We start from the raw sequence: 7,814 nt of genomic DNA, 5'->3' as shown, positions 1-7,814 counted from the left end.
TCCCCACTGAGCACAGAGCCTGATGCAGGACTCAATCACAGGACCCTGAGATCATGACCTGAGCTGAAGACTGATGCTTAACTGACTGAACCACCCAAATGCCCTAGGAACTTTTGCTTGAGGAGCCAGGGGCACCTTCTCTGCCTATTTCTGCACGCAGGTACTGTTCAGGAGGAAGAACTGGGAAAGCCATGGTCTGGCATCCACAATAAAGGTACAGTCCAACTGAAAAAAAAACTAATTATGAGATTAGAACAGTTTAACACATGGAGAGCACGTCACATGAAGGACTAGTAGGAGTTCACTGTACATGAAAACTACAAATGATGAAAAGCAAAAAGAAACAATGGCCTAGCGTAAGATCTGAGGAGCTCCAGTCTCCACCAAAATGATGGGCGGGGGTTACTGAATCTGCACATGTGGGTTGGGGGCTCCTGAGAGGGTCCCACTAGGACCCCACTGAGACCCATGGGTCTTGCCAGTACCCATGACATTTCCTGGATTCCCCCTGCCCCCATGAGTTCTGAGAGAGCCAGCAGACTGCTCAGAAGATGGTCCAGCTGGACACTGGACACTCAGCAAGAGCTGCAAACCTACTCAGAGGGAAGGCTTTCCCTAAGGCTGGGATGGAGGGAGGATTGGGACATGTCCTTGAAGCCCAGGATATTAGAGGGGGATGTGGGATGACTAGATAAACTAAAGAGTCCTCTAAAACCAAAATAAAGGAAGAGTTAGGATCACAGAGACAGAACCCAAGGTTTCAGGAAATATTCAGGCTCTGTTCTAGAGAGGGCTTCATCCTGGGAGGAAGGTCATATGGGTATCTTCAGGGTATTTCTGGTGGGCCAGCCAGGGGAATGCAGGGCTCAGCTTCACTACTCTCCTGGAAGCCACTCTGTCTTCTTAGTGTGACCACCTTCCCTCTCTGGGTGGAGTCCTGAGACCTGGAGGGAGTGGGCCAAGACCCTCATTGTGGCCCAGGATCATTCCTGACATCTTCTCTAAGCTTCCTTTCATAGACCTTCCTTAATATTATTGTTAATTTTATTATCAACCCTTTTTCTTTCCTGGGCCTTCTTGTAAGGAGCAGCTGTTTAGGTCTTCACTCTGTTCTTTTTTTTTTTTTTTTTTACAATTTAACTTTTTTTTTTAATTTATTTTCAGCGTAACAGTATTCATTGATTTTGCACCACACCCAGTGCTCCATGCAATCCGTGCCCTCTCCAATACCCACCACCTGGTTCCCCCAACCTCCCACCCCCTGCCCCTTCAAAACCCTCAGATTGTTTTTCAGAGTCTATAGTCTCTCATGGTTCACCTCCCCTTTACAAATTGTGCAGTGCAACGTCAACTCCATTAAAAATATCATTGTCCACCTCTGTCAAGAAGAAATTATAAAACAGCTGCTACATATTTGCTTCCCATGAATGAATAAAATAGAAAAGTGGGCAAAAGCATAGAGTGTCTATAATATGGACTCTCTCTGGTTCTTGCGGGGGGCAGGGAGGGGAAATCCCTATCAAGCTAGTTCCTGTTTTTTTCCTGGAGAATGGAGAAGGAGGTGGTAGGATACAGGGAGGGAGTAGGTGAGGAGAAAATGGCATGGCACACCCAGTCATCTCAGTTAGAATCCCAGAGTCTATAGGCAGTAGTGTGTTGAGGCTTTGGCACTAAAAGAAGCCAGACAGTGATTACCTCCTTTGTAATAATAGACAGGAAACTGAGTTTGCTATTGTGCTGCTGCAGCTGCCTGCTCTGAAACTTTGTGAAACCATTGATCTGACTTCAATGAACCATAATACTATTGACTTGGTGTCAGATAACTGGTAGGCACTTGAGTGACAGCTTGAGTGGATGTGATGTTACATTTAAATTGTCCTTTTGTTTGCTTTCTAGTTGTCAAAATCTCTTGATAGAATGTGTGCTGCCAAATGCCTGTACAATCCTTATTAAAGTTCAAGTACCAAGAGCAAAAAAAAAAAAGGGGGCAAAAGACTAGAATATGAATATAAATAGAATATTCAAATCATGTGCAATTTCTCTGTAAGCATATGATCAACAGAAAGGTTTCCCCTAAATGCACCTGAAGCATGTACTGAAATCTTTCCTGAGGCACTCCTCCTGATGGCCTGCACCTGCTAGTCGCATCAACAGCGCCATGAATGCACAGGAGGGAATAGGCTCACAGGATCAGAGGCTGCACAGCAACGAGCTTGCATGGGCCACAGCAACCCTAACAGCACCACTGATCTCTCAATCGTACACCTGTGCGATGTCATCCAGACACAAGGGGAGCACACCAGAGACTCCTCCTCTAGAGAGTAGGGTAGTGGGTCTGTTAGTGCACTGATGAGCCATCGCAGCTGGTGGTCCCTTTCAGGGCAGCATCTAGACAGGGATGTAGGGGGTCCTGGATGTAGGGGCTGAGGATGTTTGTCTCTTTATGTGGGATTTGGCTGCACAGAAAGGCTCTTCTTGTTAACACTGAACTGGATATTTATGAAGTAGCTGCTGTTCCATGTGTTTGTTTCGTTAGGCTTCTATCAGAAGTTATTAAAAGTTACCATTTCATCTTGTTAAATAGAAGTCCATGAAAATTTAAGAACTCAAACTTAGAAATGTAGCCAGAAATCACTGTGAGGAGTAACCTGCCTCTCATTGGACTGACCTGGAATTATCTAGAAGGCTGACTTGTTTGGGGCTCAGTTTTTGTAACTGACACATGATATCCACTCATGCCCCAATACACACTAACAACTCTCTCTCCTTCTCTCTCTCTCTCTCTCTCTCACACACACACACACATATTCCCAACCTCACTTACACAGTCCCCGGACCCTGAGCTAGGACAGGGCACAAGGACTGGGAGAACAGGTATAATACCTGTGCCCAAGGAGCTCCCACATCCTCCAGGTGTCCAGGATTGGCTGCTGTCCAAGGAAGAGGCAGAGGGTCAGGAAATGGGAAAGACTGATGGAAGCTGGTGGGCTCTATGCAGGGAGGGGGCCACACTCAGTTTCTTCAGGAATGTGGTGCAGAGGTGAGACCTTCCCTATCAGAGCCCTGCTGGCATGGCATCCAGCTCAGGGCTGTTCATGCAGGGACCATAATCTGGGCATGGACAGAATGATTCCAACCCTCCTTTTTCTGGGCCTGCCCAACCTCCAACAACTTGTATGAGTGTTCTTCCATGTTGTCTTCACTGAACTGAGCCAGAGCAAACTCCACAGATGTCACTAAATAATCATGGTTCTTACTAATGTCTACAAATTCTTTTTGAATGGTCCAGACATGAGTTCCCAGCGCAATGAGTACCAGAAGCAGAGGCGTCTTCAGGAACATGCTGTCTTTTGTCAGCACCAAGGTCTGGGGACACATGGGAGGAGGGGGTGGCAGCAGCTTCTGGGCTGCCCTCCACATCTCCGGATCCCACACAGCCCTGTTCTCAGAGCTGCTGACCTCCCCCCTTTGACTGGAGCCTCTGTCCATCTACCTGCCTTGTCCCTTCCATATTACCAAACAGAAAGAATGGAGGAAGAGGGGTCACAACTTCACCCCTTGTCACAAAAACCCTGGACACAAAGCATGCATGCAACATGCTCTGTTCCCTGCACATTGCCAGGACTGCCTGCCTGAGTTGCTATTTCAGTCCCCGTCCTGCAGAGCATTGTATCCACCTTGTTTGCTCCCATGGCAGTGCATCAACTGAACAAGTCACATAGATTCCTGGGAATGCTGATGAGCCCATTTATGGGATTGGAGGCAGTTGCCAAGGCTGCCTTCAACCTTGGCTGGAGCCCCCCACCACCCGGACCCAGGGGAGTACAGGGTAGCCAGCCATCAATGAGGAAGGTTGGGGAACTGTCTAATCTACTGTCCTGACTTGGCCTCTGCCAGAAGGTACATCTGGCTTCATCCTCCCCAGTTTGCTATGATTGGTTTTCCCTCTCTTCAAAATATGTTCTCAGTTTCACTGTGACTTCTTTCTTGATCTGTGGGCTATTGTGACTGTGTTGTTTAATTCCTACCATAGCCAATTTCTAATCATCCTCTCTCCTGTTGACTTCCAGCTGAAATCCACCTTAGTCAGAAAATACCCTATTATTTAACTTCTTTGAAATTTGTTGAGATTTGTTTTATTGCTCAGAATATGACCAACATTCTATATGTTCTTGAAGGTATATTCTGTATTTTTTAGGAGTTAGATACCACTCAGTACACCGTTTCCTTCAAACCTTCCATATACTTACCCTTTTTTGCTTTGTTTTGTTGTATTGAGTTTGGTTTGCTTTGGTTTGGGTTCAGGTTTAAGTCTCTTTTTCTGTCTATTGCTCAGAAATGTGTTAAAATCTCTCATTGTGATTGATCATGAATTTGTTCTTTTCTCACAGTGATTGCTTTATGTATTATGAGACTCTGTCATTAAGTGCTTATACAAATAGAACTGTTATACCTTCTTGGTGGTCAAACATTTTACCATTATGTGTTCGTTGTACCTTTTATCCCAAGGGACTTCTCTTGCTCTGCAGTCTGCATTAGGTGATATCAGAGCTCCTACATCACCATTGTTGTCATTATTTTTCTCATGATACATCTTTGTCTATCCTTTTACTCACGGTTGGTGTCCTAATCATTAAGATGTGGCTTTGTGAGCAGCAAACAGTTTTTAAAATCTGTCTAGAAGTCTTTTATTTTGAGGGTTTATTCCATCTACAATGACTCATATTACTGATCACTGACAACTAGTATTACCACCACTATTGATGTGTTTGGGTTCCAATTGACCATATAAATATTTGTTTTCTATTCATCTCATTGTCTGTTCCTTCTTTTCTTCTTTCTTGCATTCTTTTTCAAGTTCAAAGTTTCCATTTATTCCTCTCCATGGCTTTATTTACTCCTTATTTTACTCTTCTTTTGTGGTACTATTAACAATTATGACAAGCATCATTGAGTTACTTGTATCTAATGTAAATTAGTACTTTTACCATTTCAGAGATGGTGAAAAGACCTTAGAAGACTATTACTCCTAACTCCCTGTTATTGTTGTCAAGTGGTTAAGTTCTGTATATTTGAAAGACCACAACAGTATGATTGTCTTAAGTTAATTGAATTTAATAACATATTTACCTTTCTGCTCTGCATCCTTCAACATTATTTTCACTGGGGTTATTTCTTATTCCCAAAGAACTCTCTTAAGGATTAGTTTTTGGCTGGATCTTGATAATGTATCTTTAAATTAGTTAATTTGTTGTTGTTGTTGTTGTTTCAAAAATTGTCTTCTCACTAAACAACTGTACTTCCATGGGAGCCCTGTCCTAAGGGTTCAGCAAACTTCCCCCCTACCCCCGACATGTCCTTCAAGCATGGTTAATATATGGACTTTAAGATGATAAAGCTTTGGCTACATCTCAGAAGCCTTGCTATGCCATATGTTCATTATATTTTGATTGAAAGTATTATCTTATTTTGTATGTGATTTCTTCTTTGACCCTTGGCTTATTGAGAAATATACTACTAACTTTACAGGATCTAGAATTTTCCAGATTGTTTTTATTGCAGTTGTCTACTGTGTGAAGCATAAACAATGAATCTCGGAACAGTGAAAAAATAAAATGAAGTTTAAATTAAAAAAAATACTCTGAACCCTTTTGATCTTTTAAAATTTTTGAGATTCTTCTCCTTTTTGATGGTCTGAAATGTTTTTATTTTACCTTCATTTTTCAAGAAAAATTTTGCTGGCTATAGAATTCTACGTAATTAGAGTTTTCATTTCAGTTCCTTGAAGACTCGAAGTGGCACTTCTTAAACTGGTCTATTTCCAATTAACATGCAGGTCGTGGCCCTTCATGCTCTCAACTGAAGTCCTGGGATATTTTCTACAGCTCTTCTTGGCAGGTGCTGAACTCCAGGTTTTGTCCCCCATTTGAGGCAATGAAACACCTCTTCCCCAGGGCACTGAAAGTCACTGCCTCCCACCCCTCCATTCACACCCTGGTGCCCTGTCACTCCTCTCTCCTCTCCAGGTCTTGCTTTGAGTCAAGCAAGACAGAGATGATACAGTTCCACACCACAGGAGTGTCCATCACCACCTTTCTTTCCCAGCGGCAGTAAGTAGTGCCTATAGCCTAAGTTCTCACCACGAAGACAAGGCTGAGTCCCCAGGTAGGGGAGTTTAAGCATCAAGGAGCAGGTAGGGATGTGCTGAGTTGAACTGCTGCCTTCTAAGTTCATTTGCAGTCCTGGTGAAGGCTTTCCTTCAATCTGGTGGTCCCTGCGCCCTGGTGGGTATTTATAGGTAGATGGAACCTCCCTTGGCCACCCTCTCATCCCTCTCAGATTTAGGTATGGCCCATCTACAGAATGCCTGTGCCCTGTGAGCCTGGTGGCCAGAATCTGAAGCAGAAGTGATGTGGTCCTTGCTTCCTGGGAAATTCTCTTATAAACCTTGACTTTTAGGAGGTTTATGTGAAAAGAAGGTCAGCAGGACCATTTCCCTCCTTCCCTATTGAGATCAAGCCTCCAGGTGACTGGACTCACTGGAGACTCATAGACAAAGCAGAGAGCTGCCCAGGTCAGGACCCCTGGGAATTCTACTGGGGTTCAACAGTTACTGCTCCAGAATGGGGCTTAGGACTGAACAGATATGTATTCATCCATCTCCACAGAAGCATTAGGCACAATAGCTAAAAGTCTGAAGTAACCTATATCCACCAACAGATGAATGGATAAACAAAATATTGTATATCTATACAACAGAATACTATTCAGCCTTAAAAAGAAAAGAAATTCTGTCACAAAGTATATGAGGGCATTATGTTAAGTGAAATAAGCCAGTCACCAAAGAACAAATATTGTATGACTTCACTTATATGAAGTACCCTGGAATATTCAAATCCATACAAACAGGAAGTGGGAAGGTAGTTGCCAGGGACAAGAGGGTGGGAAGAGATGAGGTATTTCTATCTAATGAGTGCAGAGTTTAAGTTTAGGAAAATGGGAAAGTTCTAGGGATGGATGGTGGTGATGTTTGCACAACAATGTGAATGTACTTAATACCAATAGAATGTAAACTTAAAAATGATTAAAACAATAAACTTCATGTTATGTATCTTTTGTTACAATAAAAACATTACATATACCTATTAGAGGCTCAGGGAAATTCTCAGTTACAAAAGAGAGAAGCATATGGTTCTGGAGGGAAGGCCATGTTGCTCCCATCACACATGCTGGCACCACCCTCCAGAGCCCATGTGTCAGCAGGGAGAACAGGAGGGAAGAGAACCCCTCCCCTGAACATAAATCAACTCTAACCTTCTGGATCTCCTCTGCCAGTCTCCCAGCTGGCCTGAGCTGGGTGCTGCTTCTTTCTACAGCAGTGTTGTCCACCAGGGGCTAATGTTGGCCCCTCTCAAAGCTGTGCCATGTATCTCAAAACACCTGATGCTTGCCTGGGTGTCCAATTCTTATATCACATTTAAGATCAGTCATTCCCAGGGAAACATTAAAACTCAACAGAACACAACAGAGTAACTATTATAAGAATATTTTATCCTCTGTGGAGAAAAGAAAACCCTCTTACACTGTTGGTGGGAATGCAAGCCGGTAGAGCCACTCTGGAAAACAGTAAATGGAGGTTCCTCAAGACGTTAAAAATAGAGCTACCCAATGGCCCAGCAATTGCACTTGGTATTTACCCCAAAGATACAGACGTAGTGGGGCCCCTGGGTGGCTCAGTGGGTTAAAGCCTCTGCCTTCAGCTCAGGTCATAATCTCAGGGTCCTGGGATCGAGCCCCGCATCGGGCTCTCTGCT

Source organism: Lontra canadensis, unplaced genomic scaffold (assembly GCF_010015895.1).
Source record: "Lontra canadensis isolate GAN:19392208 unplaced genomic scaffold, GSC_riverotter_1.0 scaffold16, whole genome shotgun sequence".
Lineage (NCBI taxonomy): Eukaryota > Metazoa > Chordata > Mammalia > Carnivora > Mustelidae > Lontra > Lontra canadensis.
This window is presented reverse-complemented; position numbering follows the sequence as displayed.